Below are 23,956 nucleotides of genomic sequence, written 5' to 3'. Positions count from 1 at the left end.
AAACATGTCCACTAAATTTCTGGCAATAAATTGTGCGACATCTATTAATATGATCGTGGGACGCCTGATAGACCATGGATTTGACCCATTTTCATCCATGGTTTATAGGTATTTTTACTATGTAGTATTATATTATAGAGTCTATTTATTATATTTATAAGATCAGGAGTGATTTAGAGATAAGTGATGATTTTGGAGCATTTTGGAAATATTTGGAGCAAGCACCCAAGATGACCATCGAGCTCGACCATCGGTCGATATTGGAGGAGGAATATCGATCGATGTTCACACCTGAACATCGATCAACAGCAAAGCGCGCAGAAAGCCCGTTTGGTCACAGTCGACTTGAAGCCCAAGTCTTCACCAATTTACAAGATTACCCCTGACGAGTCTTAACCTAACTATATAAGCTTTGCCACCATGTTAGAGGCAAAGGGGTGCTTTTCTGTGTTTTTAGTGTTATTACTTTCAGCAAAAGGTTTTAGGATTGTGATAGATTGGAGAGATGATCCAAAGTTATAATTTGTGATTGAAATTCTATTAATATCTATTTTACTATTCTATGAAGTTTTCTAACCTAATTGCTTTCATGAATTGCTTGGCCATGTCTGAGTAGTTCCACTTTTAGATTTAGCGTTTAAATAGGTTATGAGAGATTAGCCCCAACTATAGATTGCTGAGTTGTAGTAATTGTCATTAGGATTGTTCATTAATGCATGTTTCTAGATTAGCTACCTAGAACTTGCCCTAGGATTGATAAATAAAAGCGAGAGCTTCATTCTCATCCTGAAAACATTCTAACTGAGCTAAGTTTCTTGCTAAGAGTAAGGCGAGAGCTGATCTAGTGAGCTTAGTAAGCATTATTCAACCTGTGCATAAAGCTTAACTAGAAGCGCGTCGATCTAGATTCATATTGGATAATTGATCGACAGAGCGAAAGGTGTATCGATCGATATCCCTATAGGATTATCGATCAACACTGCTATTGATCGAACACATTTGTTTGGGTCATTAGATCTAGTTAATAGACGAGTTCAAACATGCCATTGCTGATGGACTTGTTGAATTGACAGTTGAGCTTTACATTATCATTCATGCAACTCATTAGGCATCTGTAGGATTATAATTCCAAGTTTCCTAAATAGAAACCCTAAGTCTAGCTATTTCCTTTTAAGCACCAAAACCTCAACCAATCAATCGAGCACTTACTTGCTCAACCAAAACTATAAATTTATATTTTAAATCTTAAAAACTTCCTACTTAACAAATCATATTAGATCCATTAGGTTCCCTAGCTCCCTGTGAATTTGATCCCTAATGACTACAACTCGACCTCTTATTTGAGAGTGTATAAATTACTCCTTAGGGTAATTTGAGTGATATCAACGCCCTTGGATCACTGACATGGGAGTCATGCTTTCCACTCTTCACCAAGTCGTCAAATTTCTTACACATGGGGCATAAATGAAATAAAAGGAGACCAAAGAACTCTCGTCCTTCTATCAAACAACTCTGAAAGGAATGACTGCAATCTTATAGTATTTACAGCAGACACCTCTGGATTCACATATATATCATCTTGTCTAATTCTGATTGCTTCCCCTGGTTCTATGTGGATATGCCCGACATAGACCCAAAAATCATCATGCAGAAGCTGTAAGTAGACCCTTAACATAAACCAGTAAGGAAGAAAATGTATAAATTCGCAGCAAAGTGATACGCCATCAAGTCTGTTACCTATTGGATGTTGGGTTAATAAGAGAATTGCAATACCCAAAATTGTTGACAAATGCTGGTGTGGTACACAATAAGAACGAAAAATGGTGAATTTGCATACTTTCACTGATATACCATAGATTTTACCACATTTAGACTATGGTATATAACTTTTTTAGAGTCTATTAAAATATTCTGGAGTCTCTTTTAGAGTATTTTCAGCTTCAGGTACGTTTTGGAGAACTTTGGTGATTATGGAGCTTTTTAAGGTGCATAACTGCAAAGACGCTTGAAATGTTTAGCTATGGATGGAAACCTTACCACGGTGCGATTGAGCCCATTCTTTGATACAAGATAGAGCTTTGAGTTATATTTCCAATGCCACTGGTTTGAGGTCAATCAAACGGTTAGATCAGATGTTATGGCTATTTTACTGAAGAATGGTCAGTCTGCCTCGCGAAAGGAAGCTGTCAAGGAGATGAAGGAACGTCGATCGACAGTGTGCCCATGGTGTCAATCGACGGTGATCCCAAAAGACGGGCCGAGCCTATTTTGTGACCAATTTAGGCCCAGAAGTCACCACATATTACCAGAATACCCCTGGACTACCTGAAACCCTATTTTTCTCTTTCTAAGCCATTGTTGACGGCTATGCTTCATACTATACTAGAGGGAGAAAGCATAAGATTGAAGAGAGAAATCTCTGAACACCATGAAAGAGGAAAAATCTTGAACTCCCTTTTTTTCTTTACTCTACTTTGTCTTTTTATTATTATTATTCTATTGCAGTATTATTTAGACCATCATAATTATAACAGCCCGATCCCCCGGCGTCCGACCGGGGTTATCGAAAGGGCGTTATGGACACATGTCTACTCATTTAGACAACCTTACGTGTTCCGTTACTGGTCCTAAGAGTCAACGGACGCATAACCTTCTTTGAAATACCATCACACCCACATCCATATACTTCTACTTACAGTCCTGCGCACAGGGAAATGGAAAGGGAGGGATGAGCAACAAGTTACTCAGTGAAGCAACTCTAGACCAGCCTGCCCGCATGACACTCTATACTCCATGCGGGAACTAGGGCTGACTAGCCACTACAATCAGTTAATGCATCTTAACATTTCATATCATCATCATTCTTTTCCAAACATTCTCCATTCTATACATTTCTAACAACCTAGCGATCAACCAATACAATGATCTCACTCATTGCCTCACACATCAAACCATAGACTTAACCAACTCCATTTCAACACCCCGATACCCGACCTTGAACTAATGACTCCTACAATGCACGTTTTTATATCCCGCCTCTCGCGGCTGGCTCGTCTTCTCATTCTCCGTGGGTAGCTCTCGCTAGACCACTACCCCATATTTCTGTGGGTTCCACCACAACTCCTATGGGTGCCTAGCGTAGAAATACTACCCCATGTACGCCCTCTAAACTCTATATGATCACCCAAGTACCCGACCATGAACTAAGGACATCTACAATGCACGTTTTTATATCCCGCCTCTCGCGGCTGGCTCGTCTTCTCGTTCTCCGTGGGTAGCTCTTGCTAGACCACTACCCCATATTCCTGTGGGTGCCCCAACGGGACACTACCCCACAGCTCCTATGGGTGCCTAGCGTAGAGCTAATCCACGTACGCCCTCTATCCTATATGATTCCCCAAACTCATGCTTAACCTTAACATCATTCACTTATCCAATCTCATTCTCATTCACTTTCACTCTCTTATTCTCATTCCTTTACACTTAGACTCGTACTCATACTCGTTCACTAGACGCCACCCGTTATCGGTGTCACACACAATACACATCGCACTCAAGGTCTACTTACAGTAACATTAACAATCAATACTCATCTATCATCTTAGCATTCGCTTCTTTTTAGCATCCTAGCTTTAATCACAAACAACACATGGGACTACACATCCAAACATACAAGCATCACCCATCAACCAATCAACATCACCACAACATAAATCAGTTCATTAAGTCCCGTTAACAGTATGAGGGTTCTTATGCATCGTGATTCATTCATCTATCATCCTAACAATAAACGTGTTCTATCAACCTAGCTCTCAAACAGGGTCTAATCAAACCTAACTCCAACATATAGGAGTATACAAAATCATGAGAGAAAGTTGGGTTCGAGACACTCAACCTTAGCCTAGATCTGGATCCGGATCTGGAAACAAGAGACAAGGGAGAGGAGATCTGAACAGATCTGGAACAAGTAAATAAGAGAGAGACGAGATCTGGTCACCACCACAACACCATACAGCCACCACTGTGACATCCCCGATCGTAGATGACCGGAAAAGACACGGTCGATGTTCCTCGATGGTCGATCCGAGGTTCTCAGAATACTTCCGATCACCTTAGACTAACAACCAAAGAACACCAACGCTCCTATCAGATATCACTCTAGGCTTTTCAACCCGAAAAAGCAATACCCGATAGTTAGTTCGTCCGGACAAGGACTAATATCATATGGAACCCGTACTTTAAAAACATTCTTTATATGTCATTTAGAAGCATCTTTCAAAATTTGTTATAAATTAACCTCGAGGTTTTCGGTCAACAAATCTTATACATAAGATATATCAAAATGACTTTGCAAGGATAATAAAACTACCGCTGGCTAATGATGTTCCTTCCAATCCTAGAGTAAGGTCTCCCGACTACTGGTTACCTGCATCACAAATGAGTCATGAGTAACTAGTTTACTCAGTGAGCCTAGTCCCGCACCCCAACATATATTGATAATATCTAAAGCAATCAACTTCATTTGTATGCAGTGGAAATATATTCCATATCTGGATATTTATATATAAGGAATATTTTTCCATCATTGTGAATCTAATTATATACATCACTTCCTATTCCCGTCTCTCATATCACTCATATAATCATATTTATATATATATATACCAGACCCGAGAAACCACAAAGGCTAAACGAGTCTAGCAAGTTAGCATCACCATCATCGCCATCAGATATTCAAAAATTGAACATCTAACGCTGCATGCAGTTACACGGCCTCCAGGGTGCGACCCCATCATCGTGTCTTCGTGACCTTGTTCCATATCGCAGGACCAATTTACGGTAATCATCATTCATACGGGAATATTTTGGAAGACAGGTTTATAATAAGACTTCACATGATTAATACTTCCATACTTAATTATATTTAATACTATACATATGTATTAGTACTTGAGAACAAGTACTAAGGTTTGGAATAAACCTCTATGATCATTCATAAATATTTAATAAGTGTTTACACTAAGTAAACATCTTACCAATTCAATATTGATCAAGAGACAAAGCCTATCAATCATCTATAATCAGTACGTTCAATCAAGAAATATTCATTCACTACTCATCAATCATCTATCTACACTCACCTTTGATTCCATGAGATTGGCTAAGGAAGACTATACTCGAGCTCAAGCTAATCACACTCGGCTTCTGGAATATTCTCGATTTAAAATCACCACAAGAATCCGACTGATCCGAACACTATCCTTGACCATCTGTACCAATAACATAACGGTTGGAACAACGGTTAACCAGTCCGGTTCAACCCCACAGTTCAAGACTCAGGACAGCTACTAAGGCAAGTTCAAGGCAGCTTCAGTTCGGTTCAAACATAAATCGTTTCAGCTAAGTTGTCTAGATGCTAGGGGAAAATGAACTGAACTAATATAAATCCACACAAGGGATTAAGAAATTAATCCAGAGAGGAAGAAAAACAACTCAGCCAGCTGGTTACAATCTAAACTGATCTGGATCAAAAGGCAAAACAGTTTACCGGTTCAAATCAAACACTGTGTGAACTTAACTGATACTCCACTTTAAGATGAAGCCACGCCAAACCTAATCAGTACCACATCAAGAAAATGTCGGACTCAATCAGAAAAAAGCTGAACCGCAGTCAATCCAACAGAAATGCTCACATAAAACTGATCCACACAACAACTTACATCTTTACCGATTAAAATCAAAGGCTGAAGAACATGGGTGATTCTCAACTTCAGGACACCAAATCTCCAACTCTTTACCACACAAATACTCACTGATTAAAGTCAAAAGATAGTGAGAAAGGGTCGTCCAAGCTCCCTTCTCTTCTCTTATTTTTTTCTGAATTTTTCATGTATTTTCCTCACAGATTTTTCTCTCTTTCTTTCTCTTTTTCTCTCTGAATTTTTCTTTCTTGTTTCTGAGATGAATGAGTTCGACCAGGAAGAGGACAATGTAATAAATGACAGGGGAAACAGCAGGAGAAGAGTCAGCAAGAAAGGACAAAAGTTTCAGATCAGTATGAGACATGTGGTGAGCTGAATCACATTTTCCTTCCCATGAAGTAATGTCATTTCCTTTCCATGAAGAAACTTCAAGCAGGTGTGCAACTCACATGACTTTAATGTAGCAAGCAAGCTGGAAGGTGCAAGTCACATGTTCAGGTCAGGAAGGAAGCAAGCAGCCAGGCAGCACATGACATGCACATGACTCGCAAGCAACTGAAAGTATTCAAGACCAGTTTTCGATAAAATGTTTCCCGTCCATCGGTTCTCGTCCAGCTTAGATAAAACTTGACCATAATAATTAACACTTGGTCAGAACCATTAAGAGTAGGTACTTTGTCCTCGAGACAGTCCCATCAAGAATAATTTACCGGGTCGATTTTTATTTTTAATTCTGGTCGAACCAACTCCGAACTGGTCGAGCGGGATTTTTCTCGACCAAAATCCTATCCGCTCGTGAGGGTCTTTACATTCTTCCCTCCTCAAAAGAATTCGTCCCTGAATTCTGAAAACATAGATGTACACACTTTACTGAACACTGTCTCTGAAAGGAGTTCTGGATATTAGCTTTGAAATTATCTTCATCTGCCCATATCAAAACAACTCATGGTTGATTCCTTGATTTCCCCCAACCGATCCTTTCTTTTCTGAGCAGCCACTTTCAAGAAAACCAAATTCTTTACTCTGCACAACTCTTGTGATCTGCGGTCTGCATATTTTTTCTAACAAACTTGTCTCTGTAGACTATCACATCTCAACATTTTCTATCTGGCTTTCTCCCATAACAGCAACATGAAATTTGGAACGTTAGGTGATGTGCCATACGTGAAAGTAACATCTCCAGTCTGGTCAATGTTAACTTGATTAACCGTGCAACAATCAAACAAGAACATGCACGATCAATCACACCAACATGATTCAGACCAGGGGTGCTACTCTCAAATACGCACACTCACCTATTCCAAGAATGATTTCACTTACTGTATTCTTTACACTTCTGATCTATCTGAAACCCTCTTCATAATCTTCTAACTACTACTAGAACTCGACAAGAACCACTTGGTGAAATCCCTAGGCTATTGCAGTGAATCCAGGTTGAACAAGAATATTGAACAGCTTACTTCTAGATAGCAACAACTCTTCCAATTCCTTAAGCATAACTTCAAATTCTCTAGCTATCTGATTGTTCACTATATCCTTGTTATCTTCTCTTTCCCTAATGATCAAGATAATGGAATACACATCTTCACCTTTTCCCAAAAGGTCTTCAACTCCCAAGACTGATACGAACGATGCTCCAACACTTGGTAGAATACCACTGTAGGCCATTGGCGACTAGTCTTCTTCCAAAAAAATTATTTCCTCAACATCCTAATTGAGCTCGGTAACTAGATAGTCAATCTCAGTCTAGATAGAAACACATCGCTCTAACGGAAGTACTATGGAATGGGGAAAGGCATACCACAAATTTTAACTGGTAGCCAGCACTTCCAAGAATAAGAACGGGTACTTGAATTCACTAAAGTGAATCCTACTTACAGCTATGATAATACTCGGGAACTACAACTACGTGTGGTTCCCGAATCAAACCCAATATGGACGGAAAATTCCATCCATAGGCAAGGTCTCTTACGACACCTTGATCACAATTCACATTTTTTTTTTAATTTCAATCATTCATAAAATTTTAAAAATGCACACAACACACAATGGGATAAGAAGCAAACCTGTGATTGGACCTTTCAGGGGTTTTGACGGTCCAGTCAACCATAAAGTGTAGGCTCTACCCAAATAGCCTAACACTTGGATGTGGACTAACGGTAAGGAAAAGCGAACAAGTTCAACAAGTCTTATCTTAGGTATAGGTAACATAGATCGGGTACCTTCATGAGGAAAGGTAACCTAAAATCCTAACTCTTCACAAGAACCACCAAAGCGCGAATGATGCAAACGTTCCAAGATTTCCCAAACTTTAACAATCAAGACCATTCTGTCTGTGCTAGTCACAACCATAACGACTCAAGGTCCTCGATCTTGATCTGAAGAAATGTACACCCAAAATCATCCCCAACGACTTACTTAACTCACTTCTTGAAACTGATCTTTGATCTGCAGCGGTTGGAAAATAAACGGTCTGCATGACTTGGTTAACTTCTTCAGAAATAATAGCTTCTTTAACATTCACGTCATACTCTAACATCTCCTCGAAGCTTTGAAACTCCATGGTCTTTTATCTTCTCCAAAATTCTTGGCTAAGTTCCCAAAGATTTTCTGTATGATCTTTGGCTTATTCTTCAAACTATAATCGATGAATGAAATTCACTCGACCACATATCTCGATGCTTAAATTGTTCTATATGATTAACTCGACTTGAACCTCTTGGTGGAAACATCCCACTGTACCAACTCCATAAACTAAATCTTCAATCGGTCCCATACCTTGTGTAGAAATAATACTTCTTGAACTCTTGATATCTTTCCAACTCGATCTCAACTCCTTGAAGTAATTCTTGACTCTTGAGTAACAACTCATAGCGTTCATCTCCAAATAGCTTGCTGCCAAATCCTTCTTGTAATTCTCTGAACAGCGGCCACGTCAATATTCTGCTCTGAGTGTTGACTCCCAAATCTGCCTCAAACCAAAGTATACCTCGAACGGTTTAGTCCTTCTTCGGTATCTTACGGTCCCAACTGCTTCTTCTTTGCATCATAAGCTTCATGATATCTCATTGCAAACAAAATGCTTCATGTGCTTCTACCATCTTGTAATAAAGTCGAGCTATCAATTCTAAGCTTAAAACAAATGATGAACAATTCAGGATTGTACGGCTCTGGTCCTGGTACGGCTCATCATAAGATTGATATTGATAACACAAGAGTCCGGAGATGTATTCGATGTATCAATTCTGTCCTATATATCTCTCTAAAGAATTGGCATCCCCACTAGAACTCAAAAGAACGGCAGGAAGGCATGACGTTACTGACTCCTAAAACGACGATAGTGAACCCAGCCATGAGGGTAGAAAACTCGAGCATGATGATAGCAACATCGATACGTACGGTCCACACGTTCAAGCTTGTCTTGGTGCTTCTCCTATGAAAGATCACTGTTAGGTAACTACCCATGACTATCTATCCTAAAATGAAGGAACAAGCCAGCATATCCTAGTTATCTTTGCGACTCATTTTGACTCGAAAAACATTTGAAACAAGTCCCATTCTAGCATCATATAACCATGCTCTGATACCACCTTTGTGACACCCCCGATCGTAGATGACCGGAAATGACACGGTCGATGTTCCTCGATGGTCGATCCGAGGTTCTCAGAATACTTCCGATCACCTTAGACTAACAACCAAAGAACACCAACGCTCCTATCAGATATCACTCTAGGCTTTTCAACCCGAAAAAGCAATACCCGATAGTTAGTTCGTCCGGACAAGGACTAATATCATATAGAACCCGTACTTTAAAAACATTCTTTATACATCATTTAGAAGCATCTTTCAAAATTTGTTATAAATTAACCTCGAGGTTTTCGGTCTACAAATCCTATACATAAGATATATCAAAATGACTTTGCAAGGATAATAAAACTACCGCTGGCTAATGATGTTCCTTCCCATCCTAGAGTAAAGTTTCCCGTCTACTGGTTACCTGCATCACAAATGAGTCATGAGTAACTAGTTTACTCAGTGAGCCTAGTCCCGCACCCCAACATATATTAATAATATCTAAAGCAATCAACTTCATTTGTATGCAGTGGAAATATATTCCATATCTGGATATTTATATATAAGGAATATTCTTCCATCATTGTGAATCTAATCATATACCTCACTTCCTATTCCCGTCTCTCATATCATTCATATAATCATATTTATATATATATATATATACCAGACCCGAGAAACCACAAAGGCTAAACGAGTCTAGCGAGTTAGCATCACCATCATCGCCATCAGATATTCAAAAATTGAACATCTAACGCTGCATGCAGTTACACGGCCTCCAGGGTGCGACCCCATCATCGTGTCTTCGTGACCTTGTTCCATATCGCAGGACCAATTCACGGTAATCATCAGTCATACGGGAATATTTTGGAAGACAGGTTTATAATAAGACTTCACATGATTAATACTTCCATACTTAATTATATTTAATACTATACATATGTATTAGTACTTGAGAACAAGTACTAAGGTTTGGAATAAACCTCTATGATCATTCATAAATATTTAATAAGTGTTTACACTAAGTAAACACCTTACCAATTCAATATTGATCAAGAGACAAAGCCTATCAATCATCTATAATCAGTACGTTCAATCAAGAAATATTCATTCACTACTCATCAATCATCTATCTAGACTCACCTTTGATTCTATGAGATTGGCTAAGGAAGACTATACTCGAGCTCAAGCTAATCACACTCGGCTTCTGGAATATTCTTGATTTAAAATCACCACAAGAATCCGACTGATCCGAACACTATCCTTGACCATCTGTACCAATAACATAACGGTTGGAACAACGGTTAATCAGTCCGGTTCAATCCCACAGTTCAAGACTCAGGACAGCTACTAAGGCAAGTTCAAGGCAGCTTCAGTTCGGTTCAAACATAAATCGTTTCAGCTAAGTTGTCTAGATGCTAGGGGAAAATGAACTGAACTAATATAAATCCACACAAGGGATTAAGAAATTAATCCAGAGAGGAAGAAAAACAACTCAGCCAGCTGGTTACAATCTAAACTGATCTGGATCAAAAGGCAAAACAGTTTACCGGTTCAAATCAAACACTGTGTGAACTTAACTGATACTCCACTTTAAGATGACGCCACGCCAAACCTAATCAGTACCACATCAAGAAAATGTCGGACTCAATCAGAACAAAACTGAACCGCAGTCAATCCAACAGAAATGCTCACATAAAACTGATCCACACAACAGCTTACATCTTTACCGATTAAAATCAAAGGCTGAAGAACATGGGTGATTCTCAACTTCAGGACACCAAATCTCCAACTCTTTACCACACAAATACTCACTGATTAAAGTCACAAGATAGTGAGAAAGGGTCGTCCAAGCTCCCTTCTCTTCTCTTATTTTTTTCTGAATTTTTCATGTATTTTCCTCACAGATTTTTCTCTCTTTCTTTCTCTTTTTCTCTCTGAATTTTTCTTTCTTGTTTCTGAGATGAATGAGTTCGACCAGGAAGAGGACAATGTAATAAATGACAGGGGAAACAGCAGGAGAAGAGTCAGCAAGAAAGGACAAAAGTTTCAGATCAGTATGAGACATGTGGTGTGCTGAATCACACTTTCCTTCCCATGAAGTAATGTCATTTCCTTTCCATGAAGAAACTTCAAGCAGGTGTGCAACTCACATGACTTTAATGTAGCAAGCAAGCTGGAAGGTGCAAGTCACATGTTCAGGTCAGGAAGGAAGCAAGCAGCCAGGCAGCACATGACATGCACATGACTCGCAAGCAACTGAAAGTATTCAAGACCAGTTTTCGATAAAATGTTTCCCGTCCATCGGTTCTCGTCCAGCTTAGATAAAACTTGACCATAATAATTAACACTTGGTCAGAACCATTAAGAGTAGGTACTTTGTCCTCGAGACAGTCCCATCAAGAATAATTTACCGGGTCGATTTTTATTTTTAATTCTGGTCGAACCAACTCCGAACTGGTCGAGCGGGATTTTTTAATTCTGGTCGACCAAAATCATATCCGCTCGTGAGGGTCTTTACAACCACCATCACCACACTCGGACGATCACCCCACCACCACTTGGACGACCACCACCACCACCACCGGCGGCTCGGCTAGCTCTCGGGGGGCTCGCGGCGAGGAGAGAGGAAGATATCCAACGGAAAGAGAAAAGAGAGGGAGAGAGAGAGAGAGAGGCGTGAGAGAAGAAGAGAGAAAAGGAAAAGAGAAGCTTGACGGCTAGGGTTTCCTAGTCTCTATAAATTCCTGCAGAGCTTCACTCAAGTTTCAGAATGAGAGAAAAGTAAGAGGAGGCAGCTTCATTTATAGAAACAGGAGGAAACCTTAGGTCATTTACCCTAATGGGCTGCAGTCTTAATGGGCTCTCCTTAAGAAAATTTTGGGCTAGGAACCGGGACGTTACAATAATGCTTCTTATGAATATGTCTGAGTAGTTCTTTTGTTAGATTTAGGGTTCTTCAAGGGGTGAATTATGGTTTGCTAAATTTATATTGTTGTTTGTGTGATTTAATTATTTCTTCATCTAGTTGTTCTTACTGCTAAGCTTAGGATTGATAACCCTAAACTTATATCTTGGATTTACTTACGAGAGTTGGATTCCTAGGTCTAAGCATTAGATAATCTATACATACGAGAGTTGATAGATTATAACTTAAGTTTAAGTTCGAGAACAGTTAATATTCTTAAATCCCTGATAAACCACAAGAAAAGAAACTTATCATACCTGAGAATTTACCTGAATCTAGCTATTTACCTTTAATTGTTTACAACCTCAATCAACCAACCGAACAACTTCCCTGTTCAGCAAACTTTAGTCTATTTACGGTTAAAAACATTTCTATCTAGCTTTACTTCAAAAACTACAAATCTATTGTGTAATTCTAGAGTCTCTATGGATTCGATCCCTAAGTACTACAACTGAACATGTTATTTGAGAGAGTAAAGTCACTCCTTAGGGTAACTTGAGTGATATCAAATTTGGCACCATTCCCAGGGACTCTTTCTTATTACCATTAGATTAAGTTTTAGAATATAGTCTAGATTTTATTTCTTTGTGAGCTAAAAGTTTTGTTTCTTCTTCTCTCCCTGCTGATACATGTACTTTAGAAGAATGTGTATTTTGGATGAGCATCGATCGGCAGTATGATAGACATGTCATTGACACCGAGCTTTTAGACGCGATCGACAGTACTCTCCCAGAAGCAGGTAAGTCTTTACTTACTAATTTGAACAATGAGGAAGTAGTCCTAGGAGACCCAAAAGGTCAAAAATGCAACACAACAAACCAAATCATTGATGAACAGGGGGCTGCAATCCCTGGTAAAATTAACACAACTTTATTTAATGAGAAGAAATATAAATTGCCATTGCAAGACAACTTAGATCCTATAAAAACCTATTCCAATAGGTCAGAAATTAAACTACCAGAAAACAACGTAAGATCTGAGCTTAATCTCGATTTTCTTGTCCTGGTACGTCAAATCCCATTCCATGGATCCCCTTCGGAACATCCGCATAATCACATCGAAAAGCTGGAAGACATGGTGGACGATGACTACTGTCGCTGCAAGCTCTTCTCATTTTCCCTCGCAGGAGAAGCCATGATATGGCTGAATCAGTTACCAGATGGATCCTTAACTTGCTGGAAAGAGATTAGGAGCGCTTTCGTTAACAACTTCTTCGATGAGGAAAGATATTGGGAAGCGAGAAAAAATATTTTAACATTCTCGCAAGGTGCCCGTGAACCCTTCAAGGATGCTGGGGGAAGATTCCGGAGTTACCAACTTGAGTGCCCACACCATGGTTTTCCTGAGATTCAGCTGCTTAATATTTTCTGCAGTGGTCTTGATTGGACATACCAAGCAGTGGTCTTGATTGGACATACCAAGCAGTTTTAGACGCTGCAAGTCAAGGGAATTTCAAACCAGGAGCCCTAAAGAAGCTACAAGGCTCATTGAAAATGTAGCGACTAGTACTAATGCCAAGAAGACTGATCTTAAAAGGAGGAAGATGGCCGAGAATTTGAATGGAGATCAAATATGTAAGGTGAAAGCAACATTAGATTTAGTTCATGCTTTCGTAATAGGAAAGGAGAAAGTTAAATTTACCGATGAGAGTCCAGCCTTTTCAAGTGAAGGAAATGAAGAAGAGAAAGTAGACCTCATCGATGAGACTGGCTCTCATGAACAGATATTTGCTGATCAGCAGAGAAACATGAGCTTTACAAGAGGCTACGAGGCAGCACATACTCACGAAGGCAGAGTGGAATTTATATTTGGAGAAGTTTTGAAAGGCCAGCAGAAAATGAGTGAGAATTTCGATGTAAGATTGGATTCCATGTATTCTAGTTTAAATGAGAAGTTTGAAGGTTTCAGTGCTCATCTTAAGAAAGTGGATAGCCAAGTTGTGCATTACGATGGGCTTCTCAGCAGGGAAGAAGGACCTGGAAGAACTGACACTAATCCAAGACATCCAGTTAATATAGTTACATTGAGAAGTGGATGACAACTCACCCCACATCTGAGAAAAGAAATGGAGGAATTAGATCGAGCGGAAGTATTGGAAGAAGTGCAACCCGATCTTCATGAAAAGGAAGCTGGATCGCTCATTGATGAGAGTATCGATCTACGGGGTGTGGATAGACACTTTCAAGCTGTTGTCGATCGATACTCTCACATATACTTTCATAGATATGTATTCTAACGATCCATTAGAGAATACTGTCATGGCTCCTGAAAGAAACATATTCAGTATTGATGACATTGCCGATGAGTACGCTCGACTAATGGATGCCAGTAAGGAAGCCATGCGTGTTGACAAGGAAGAAGATGATGAATTCGAAATAAAAGTCGATCGATACCTATCAGACAGTGTCGATCGACACCATCTTGCATCGGACAGCTGGGGTTCGGAAAAAGTACCGAAAGTTGAACAAAAACAACTTCCAGCTGGACTCAAATACGCCTTCCCCTATGATAACGCATACCCTGTCATAGTCACCGCTAAGTTAACTAGCGTAGAATTAACTTTATTGCTAAATAAGTTGCGCAAGTATCGCAAAGCTATTGAGTATACTCTCAATGACATTCCAGGAATCTCTCCCAATTTATGCATGCGTAGGATACACATGGAAGACGAGTCAAAGTCATCTATTGAGCATCAAAGGAGACTGAATCCAAATCTGAAAGAGGTGGTGAAGAAAGAGATAATAAAGCTTTTGGATGCAGGAATTATCTATCCAATTTCAGCAACTGGGTCAGTCCGGTACATGTGGTTCCTAAGAAAGGAGGATTTACAGTGGTAAAGAACGATAAAAACGAGCTGATCCCTATGAGGACTGTTTTTGGGCACATGATGTGCATAGATTACAGGAAGCACAACGCTGCCACAAGAAAAGATCATTTCTGTTAGGGGATTTTTGTGTAGGATCTTTGTAAGTACTATGGAATGATGGACAAGGCTGATATTTGTAAGATTTCGTATATAGTTTGAGATAAGTAGACTTGAAGAGATGTTTTATTGAGTAAAGAAGCCAGAACTACCATGATTGGTGTATAAACCCTAGATCTAGCCGTCTAACTCTCATCCCTAAGTCTTGAAGTGTTGTTCCCTTGCTTTAGGGTTTAAGTTCCCTTTACATAGTCTTCTTAAGGCAGGCCTTAGTCGGTTGGAGTAGGTTAAACTCTTCCATATTCGAAAATATGGAAGGTTCGCCTTATCGGAAGTTTTCCTTTTTTCGGGAGAAGGGGGCAGTCCCTGGGGCCGGACCCGAAGTATCTCATAGCGGAGACCCGGGGTGCCTCCTAGCTAGGTCCCGGAGGCCGGTGTCCTGCCTGGGGTCTGGAGAAATTCAATACCTGAGTATTTTTCTCCAATAGTTTGCCCCTTCTTGCTTGATTTCGTCATTGAAGTCGGGGAATAACCAGTGCACTCAAGTCAACCAGAGTTGCTCATTCTCAGCAGGCTTCTCTTAAGCAGGAGATCGCTCCAGTAATCATGCGATCTCGAGTTCCACTCAGGCCGAAACCACACTCTGAACCCGTGGGAAGACTGGTTCCCTTATACCAGCCCGGGGTCTGGCGCTATTTTTGAACCGCTGATTTCTCGTTGAAGATGGAGAAGCTCTGGGCTTCTGATGGCGTCTTGGTGACGGTGGAGCCGGGAGCTCTGTTTTTTTCCTGAAGAGGAGCTTATGCATTTATGCATAGAAGCAGGCTTGATGCTAGCGTGAATTTTGTGGGGAGGTTCCGGATGGAGTTCTGGACCCCATGAGGTTTCCATCTCTGGCATATGGGATAACTCACGCCAATTCTCACCTGACTTTGGAGATTTTATTTCCTTAAATGGAGGAGATTCGCTGAGATCGTAACTTTGTTTATAAGGAAATGATTTGAATTTCAAATCTCCCTCGAAATTTGGAAGTTAATAGGCTCGCGGCTTCCTCGGGAATCCTCCCAACGGCTTCTTCTTTATAGGCTTTCCCTTTCCTTCTTCTTTCTTTATTTCTCCCTCTTTCGTCGCCGATACCCTGAACTAAGGTAACTTTTTCTTTTACCCTTCTTCTAGTTCTTCGTATTTCTATTAGGTAGGTCGAGCCTCTTAGCTTGCTAGGTTTTCGCGTGTTAGCTTTCTTATTGCCGCGATCTATTGATTAGGATCTATCAAAATCATGTATAAGTGTTCCGCTTCTTCTGTTCCTACGGCGGCTGATAGGGCCAGGTTGAAGAAAAGGATGGATTCTCCGGTTTCCCGATCAGACAGCTCTTCGGAGCCATGTGAAGGATCTGATTGCAATCTGATGGCTCCCCTACCGCTATCTTTCGTTTATACGGCTCCTCCATTGGTGGGTCCTGCCTCGTCGGTTGGTGAGGATGAGCTGGCGGAATGGCGGAGTAGATATTCGCTTCCTTCTTCCATTATCCTCTGGTCCCCTACTCCAGAAGAACGTGCTTCCAGCTACATCCCAGGGGGGATTGCTGTTTATGAAGCTTTCTTTGACTCCGGCCTCAGGGGGGTGATTCCTGCTCTAATTGTTGGTTTATGCAACCTTTTCGAGATCTTGCCTTCTCAGCTGAACCCCCCAGCTTGGAGATCATATCACACAATATAAACAGAGGATGCTAGCGGTTGCGCTCCCCAAGGAGTCCCGTGAAGCTACCATGTGTAAAGGGTTCGGCTCCACTCTGATTGGACCCGCCTTGCAATGGTATATCAATCTCCCTACCAGACGCCTAGGATCCCTGAATCCTCTGAAAAACATCTGAAAGGCCTAGAAAGGCTCAAGGCTACCGAACAGTCGGATCAACGCTCCAGTTCTTCAAAGACAATTCAACACCCGGAGGTCATCTAAGCAACCTACAATCTTCCGAAAGAAGAAACAAGCTTTGCAAAAGAAGTTCGATACAAAAGTCTTTATTCCAAAGAAAATCCAGAAAAGCAACAAGAAGATAATGAAAGAAAACAATTTCAAAAGCATCTAGAATGGCGGACCAGCTGAAACCCGAGACTCCGCAGCAGACTCAGGACCGACTCGCAAGGAAGCATCGGCAAGACGCGTCGGCTCTACAGACCAAAAATACTGGCGGTACTCCTCCGAAGGGTCCCAATGCTCCGTCTTTCTTTCTAGCCATTCCTTCATAAGCTCCCACCTACTCAAAGCTCTCACCTGCTGAATCAGCATGTCGCGCTGGGCAGCCATATCACTCACCCGGTTACGAAGGGAAAATAGCTCGTTAAGAAGCCTTTGCTGAATACCCGCTAGCGGCGCATCTCCAATTATATTCCCGGGGGGAATGACCCAGCTCCCATACCTAACGGCGCCATCTTAGTCAAACGGGGTGGAGGCGCATAGAAAGGACGCAATCTTCGTGTCCCAGCCTGCTGGTATTCATCATATAGAACCGAAGCAGGAAGCCTCGCAATATTACCTGAAGAATAAGAGATGAGATTTTACTAAAGGGAGGATGTGGGAACCGAAATTCGCACTGTCGATTTCCGTTTAAATAAGGAAACTAGGAAAACCCTAATTTCCCAGAAGTCCCGGATCTCTGCGAGAGCCAACGACAAGTGACCGAATATATGCGGAAATCATGAAAAGATAACAAACGAGTTTCCCAGAGGTCCCGGATCTCTGCGCAGCTCGATAACAAAAGACGAAAAAGATACATAAAAGGTTTTTGATTGATTTCGGACTGAACCTTGTTAAAGGCTGCCTACGTACCCCTTTCGAGGATCAAGCCGAACGTAGTTCAATTGATAGAGTTGGACAAGAGATCGAACTGCCTGGGCGAGTTAGTCTAGTAATCGAGTGCCAGACATAGAAACCAAACTTGTCGAGAATAAAGCCTAAAGTTTCTAAGTGCAGAGAATTCCGAGTCTAAAAAGTTGACTCCATGCCTCTCGCCTAGGACTCCTTATATACTAGCTCCAAGGTCGGTTTACGCTTTTATTCTTCTGCCCTTAAGCCGTCATAGCATAAAATGGAGATATTCCATTTTTTCTGATCTTCGTAATTATCCTCAAATTTCGTATTTATCCGCGGAAACTTGACATTTATCCTTCCTTGCGCGCCAAGCGTAGACCGTCATACGATTTATGGGCTTTTGGTTAAGAAATCGTAAGTTGGGCCTCGAGTCGTGTCTTAGGTCCCTTTGGGCCGTCTTCCGACTCAAAACGTTTATTACGACTTCTTTCGATAAAGAACGAACTTTCCACGGTTTTTACCGCAAAGTTTGATTGATGTCTTAGAATGGTCGGAAGACATGAACTGAGTTCGCTACGGTCTTCGGGAGATAGCATCGTAGGATAGACGAGAATGCGTGAACTGGTGTCGTATCGACGTTTCGGAAGAGTTCGGTCGCTACGTAACGACCGAACAGAACGCACGCTCGGTCGCTACGTAGCGACCGAGCGGGACGGACGCTCGGTCGCTACGTAGCGACCGAGCTGTGTGCATGCTTGGTCACCGCGTATCGATCGAGCTTGGCTTGTCCGTGGTCCGATTGCCGTACTCGAGCTTGTTTGCGGCCGAATTGGATACATGTCTGTTTCCTTCGGACAATCGGTATTTAGTGGTTCTATTGAGATTTGAACAAGATTTTACCGCAAGGCTCTTTGTAAAGATATCTTTACGAAGATTACTTTTTCGTAAAAACGTTCATGCTGATTTTTACGGACTTTCAAGCATTGATTCCGTCGTGACCGATTTTGACCCCAATAGAGGATGCACTGGAAAGGGATTGAAGTGCACCCCACGAAAGCGCCGAGGAATCATCAACATCTTCTTCGCCACCACTTCCCCAAGAAAAGATACCGGACGAGATACATCTGAAAACAAAACCGACTATCAAATAGGCTACCAAAGGGAAAAGGAGCAGGAAGTGAGACTCACCAACAGTACGCCAGAAAGTAGGGTAATGGAAGGGTTCCTGGATCTTCATAAACACGTATCGACCACTCCAATTATTCTCAAAAGAAGAATTACTCCGTATACCTCTCCGAGGTTCCTCAACTAAAGGAGCACCATCACGAGGTTGAAGGTGGTAAAACCCAGGCACGATCCTCCAAGGGGCAAAGCGATAGGAATATAGCACCTCGTGAATCCCGGTCTCAAGACCATGAAGCTCCCCGAGTACCTGGATTGACATCAAAATCTTCCAGGACAAGGGAGTAAGCTGAGAAGGGCAAAAACCAAAAAACAAAGACACTTCAGCCACCAGCGAAGGAACAATCCCTCGGAAGCCTGCTACTAAATACGCCTCATAGATAGCTATCTCTCCCGGTCCTCCATCAGGCGCGCGTTCGAACTCGGAAGGACTCCTCATATGCACCGAGGAATGGATCCCATACTTCTTCCATATCGCCTTCAAGCCTCCCTCACGAATCTCAGAGCACGGGCCGTCGTCAAGAGTAAAGCGTTCGTGTTGCTTCAAAGGCGCCATTGGGATAGCCTCACTACCTGTTTCGGAAGCCGTTCCAAAGGAAGCAATAGGCGATGAGAATGGATCAGCAAACAGACAGCAAGGCCTTACGCGACCACCCACGAACGAAGCAGGAAGATCGGAGTTCATTTTCTCAAGCTGATAATGAATAAAGCTCCACGCATCAGAAATCCTAAATATACGCCTAGCTCTTTCCTTTCTTGGAACCTGGAAAAAGGAAGTCGGATATTTCCAAATCTTCAGAAGAATTCCTTGCGACCGGACTGAAAACAGGAAAGATGTCACACTTCCGCTCTCCTCCACGATCTAACGGAACCCCGAAGTGAAAATCTGCTCCGGTCTCACCATTTTCAGAAAGGCAGAAGAAAATACTATTAGATATCGACTGAACACGAAGGGACCGGTCCTTACCTAGGTTCAGAATGAGTTCCGACTTGAGTGGTACCTAGGCAAACAAGACTAGCGGAACAAGGTCCTGCCAACGGGAGCCTGCTGAGAATGAGCAACCCCGGTTGACTTGAGTGTACAGGTTATTCCCTGACTTCGATGACAAAGTCGAGAAATAAGGGGCAAACTGTTTGGGAAAAATATCCCGGTATTCTTTCCCCCAGCCTCCAGGCAGGACTCAGATCCCCGGATCCCTGATAAATGGGTACCCCGGGTCCCCACCAGAAGGAACCCTGGGTTCGGTCCCTAGACCATGCTCCCTTCCAAGAAATGGAAAACTTCCGACAAGGAGAACCTTCCATATTTCCGATATGGAAGAGTTTAACCTAATGAAACCGACTTCTAGACGACTATATAAGAGCGACAACAGCCTTCAAGCAGGGGAGAGAGACCTTTTGACTGGGAGATTATACTTAGGCGGCTAGGGTTAGGGTTCATACGAATATACTTGTAATCCTTGCTTGTTCTATGTAATAAAGATCTCTTCAAGTCTATATTCTCTTCAATCTCTCTAAATCCTCACGAAAGACTCTTAAACCTACCCAACAATTCAACTTGTCCATCGTTCCGTAGTACTCACAAAGATCCTACACAAAAATCCCCTAACACCGGAAATTAGAAAAAGAAGAGGGGATGTATGTGTCTACCTGGCCCGATATCTCCAATCTCTCAATATCCACACCAGAGCTGGTCAACACGCTGAGGCTGATGGGCCAACAGGTCAAGTGGCCCCCAAAGATAAAAGCACCTGACTCATTCCGGAACCCGGGACTCTGGTGCGACTTCCATCGCGATCACGGCCACAAAACTGAAGACTGTGTCGCCCTGAAGATCGAGGTCAACGAACTGCTCCAAAAGGGACATCTCCGAGAATTCCTTTCAGAGAAAGCCAAGGCTCATCTTAGCAAAGACGCATCAGGGAAATCCAAAGGAGACGCACCAAGCTCACCACCTCGCCAGGATCGGGTGATTCATGTCATCTCAGGAGGCTATGAAGTAAGTGGTGTGAGTCATGCAGCTGCGAAGAAGAGCACCCGTAATGCTAAACACGGCCTGGAGACTGCTCAACCTAAACGCCTACTTCTTGGTACCGACGAAATAAGCTTCACAGCCAAGGAGCAAGAGAAGATGTTAGCTCCCCACCATGACGCTCTAGTTGTCTCTCTCACCATAGTGAACTGTTTGGTGAAAAGAATACTAGTAGACAATGGGTCCTCCAGCAATATCATCTTCCTGACGGCGTACCAAGACCTAGGGTTAGAGGAGAATAACCTGACGTGCAAAGTAACTCCACTCATCGGGTTCAGCGGAGAGGTCAAGCAAACCGCTGGGGAGGTTGTTCTACCAGTATATGCTGAAGGGATCAACCTATCTACCAAATTCCTGGTCGTGGACTGCCAATCGGCATACAACATGATCTTAGGACGACCCTAGATTCACGACATGGGAGCAGTCCCCTCAACCATCCATCAAATAATGAAGTTCCCTACAACCTGGGGCATCAGAGCAATCCGAGGAGACCAGGAGAATTCTAGGTCCTGCTACCAGACCACCTTAAAGGGGAAGACCATGGTCTTATAGCAATTACAGAGAAGACCTCATATCCCGAAGAATCAGGAATCAGGGGTCAACAATAGGGGCAATCCAAGAACCTTCCGCAAGGTCCGGACCTTATATCCAAAAAGCTCCCAGAGAGCTTACGTCGACCACTTCGCATGGTCTCCCCTAAGAACCTTCAAGGCTACACATGCTCGCAAAATCTGGTCCCCGCAGGATCCTCGTCCTCCGCCTCACATAGACAAGATAACCAGAAACTTCAACAGTTATCAACCGGCGGTCTCGCAGATAAACGAGTGGGCACGGACACCTCGACAAAACCCCCTCGGAAGAGAGCTCCCAGCAGGCACCAGATGGAGATAGGGGACCTCCGAACCCATTTGCTCCAGTGGATGAAGGCGACCACATGCTTCATGGAGGCGCTGATAGGAGACAGTGGCCCCCGAACGTCAACAACATAGAGATCCGCAAGGGCTGGGGCATGAAACAACTCCCAAACGAGGTCCCTAGATTCAAAAAGATGCAGAACCCTGCAGAGGATGAAGGAACCCTCCAGCGAAGACATTCGTCTCAAAAGCAAGTCAAACCCCACGGGTCACGCAGCAATAAGAGGTAAAACATGGCCTAACCACCGGGGTATCTCGCAAGCTGATATCTTGTACGGTCTCCGGACCATGATTTCTATATAATTATTCTATCTTTTATTTAAGCATTGTGTTTTTCTACTCATATGTACGCTGAAAGTCTACGGACATAGCCTATATAATAAAATAGTTCCGACTATAAGAGAGAGTGCGAATACCATAATACTTAAAGGGGCAAACGAGCTGGATCAGGTCAAAGAGACCTCCGATCCTGGCCAACCCTCAATGATAAGTGGCACGACCACACAAAAACAAAACGGGTATGAGACATAAGGTAGGAATGGGTCTGCGCAAGCCCGAGTATGCCGTCAATACTACCAAAAACCCATGTATAGCCTCAGGCATATCGGGGTCCCAAACTAAAATACCAAAACGTGAAAGGTACCTGTATTAAAACGCTACGTGCTAAATTAATACAGGGGACACAAGGTATAATTGCCATTGAGCAAGTGCAAAAGTCCGGGAGCACCTTAATAATATCCTATTTCTCCAGACGTGGAAAACAGCGTAAGTCTGGCACTTGGGTTTTCACCCAAACCAGCACCCTCTAAGACTGATAGTGGCTTTCTGCAGAAAGCAGAGTGCAGCACGGGAACTCGATAGTGACCAGCCACGAGCGGTAGAAAGCGATACCCAAGAGGTACCGAGAGTGGCCACACCTAGGGTGGTAGAATGCGGTCCCTTTAAAACTTAATTCCGGGTTCTGAGAAAGAACTTCGGGCTCAGATAGGGTTTAGGGCCAAGAACCTACAGATTCCTTAAAAGGACCTCAGGGTCCAAGGACCATGAGTCTAAAACGAGACCTCAGGGTCAGGAACCTATTGGTTCCCTTTATAACTAATTTCGGATTTTGAGAAAAAATTTCGGGCTCAGATAGGCTTTAAGGGCCAGGGACTTACGGGTTTCCTAAAAAGAACCTCGGGGTTCAAGGACCACGAGTCTAATCCAAGGCCTCAGGGTCAATAACCTACGGGTTTCATAGAAAATGACCTCAGGGTCCAGGGACTACAAGTCCAATTTGAGACCTCAGGGTCCAGAACTTACGGGTTCTCTAAGAAGGGACCTCCGGGTCCCAATATTATTTAAAACTTATAAGCGATCCCAGGGTCCCCAAAAGAGATCCAATCCTGCGATACTTACAAGGTCCGATCATTATAAAGCCCGGAGGTTCTTGTCGATACCCAGGATCCCTGAGTCCTTCGACAATCATCTAATGCCTAAGAAGGCTCAAAATTCGACAAGGGGTTATCGAGCAATCAGATCAACACTCAACTCCCCAACTCTTCGACGGTCATCTAAGCAACCTATAATCCTCCGAAAGAAGAGACGTGCAAACAGAAGCAGGAGATCTCAAAAGGAGAAAAATGCGAGTCCAAAAAGAAAACACTTCAAAAGACCATAGCAGGGCCATTGTTCAGTACAATAAGATAAAAAGGCACGAAGGCCCGATCCAAAAGTTCTAAAGCCCCCATCGGAGGTAAATCCAAAAAGATATCCATTCATGGAGTTAAAAACGCAACTAGCAGAAATAGGGATCAGTTGATAGGAGGATCATCGGCAGGAGGTTCTGATCCTCCCTTCATCCCATCACT

At 42.4% G+C, this 23,956-nt stretch overlaps 1 long non-coding RNA gene across 1 annotated transcript; it reads left to right on the top strand.

The window, feature by feature from the left end:
• The first annotated feature begins 10,284 nt into the window (after positions 1-10,284).
• LOC117127376 lies at positions 10,285-14,405 on the top strand. Its single transcript, XR_004450349.1, has 2 exons — positions 10,285-13,822; positions 13,967-14,405. It is a non-coding gene; the product is annotated as an uncharacterized LOC117127376 (long non-coding RNA).
• The last annotated feature ends 9,551 nt before the right edge of the window (positions 14,406-23,956 follow it).

This window comes from Brassica rapa, chromosome A08 (assembly GCF_000309985.2).
Source record: "Brassica rapa cultivar Chiifu-401-42 chromosome A08, CAAS_Brap_v3.01, whole genome shotgun sequence".
Classification (NCBI taxonomy): domain Eukaryota; kingdom Viridiplantae; phylum Streptophyta; class Magnoliopsida; order Brassicales; family Brassicaceae; genus Brassica; species Brassica rapa.
Note: the sequence above shows the minus strand (reverse complement) of the source record. Positions and strands in the feature narration are given on the sequence as shown.